Below are 450 nucleotides of genomic sequence, written 5' to 3' on the forward strand. Positions count from 1 at the left end.
AGAAGAAGGTTCATCTTGATAGGACTCATCCATCCTATGCCAGCAGCGGATAGCAGTATGCCCCACTTTACCGCAGATCTGGCAGGAAGGACGAGCAGAAGGGCCACGACGATCACCAGCAGGACGAGAGGGTGCATAACCTTGAGAACGACCACGACCACGATCCCTACACCTACGATTCTTCTGCTGACCACTACGACTAGCATAATTGGCAGAAGATCCAAGATTTAGCAGAAGTTCAGCACAACCAATATAATTGGCAGAAGATCCCGGATTTAACTGAAGTTCAGCCTGGTGTTGTAGTTGGCGAGCTTCATACGTCATTAGATGTGCAAACACATCATCAAGCGTGAGGGCTTCACTCTTGGTAGTCATTGAGGTGACGAAGGGATCATAGTCAGGGCCAAGACCAGCGAGAAGATAGGCGATCACATCATCATCCTGCAAGGC

At 49.6% G+C, this 450-nt stretch overlaps 1 non-coding gene across 1 annotated transcript; it reads right to left on the bottom strand.

The window, feature by feature from the left end:
* Window positions 1-310: 310 nt before the first annotated feature.
* On the bottom strand, window positions 311-450 carry LOC111782978 (small nucleolar RNA Z247). The gene has a single exon (XR_002813250.2). It is a non-coding gene; the product is annotated as a small nucleolar RNA Z247 (small nucleolar RNA).

The sequence above is a fragment of the Cucurbita pepo genome, chromosome 3 (genome assembly GCF_057944985.1).
Source record: "Cucurbita pepo subsp. pepo isolate OVF chromosome 3, ASM5794498v1, whole genome shotgun sequence".
In the NCBI taxonomy this organism is placed as follows: Eukaryota; Viridiplantae; Streptophyta; class Magnoliopsida; order Cucurbitales; family Cucurbitaceae; genus Cucurbita; species Cucurbita pepo.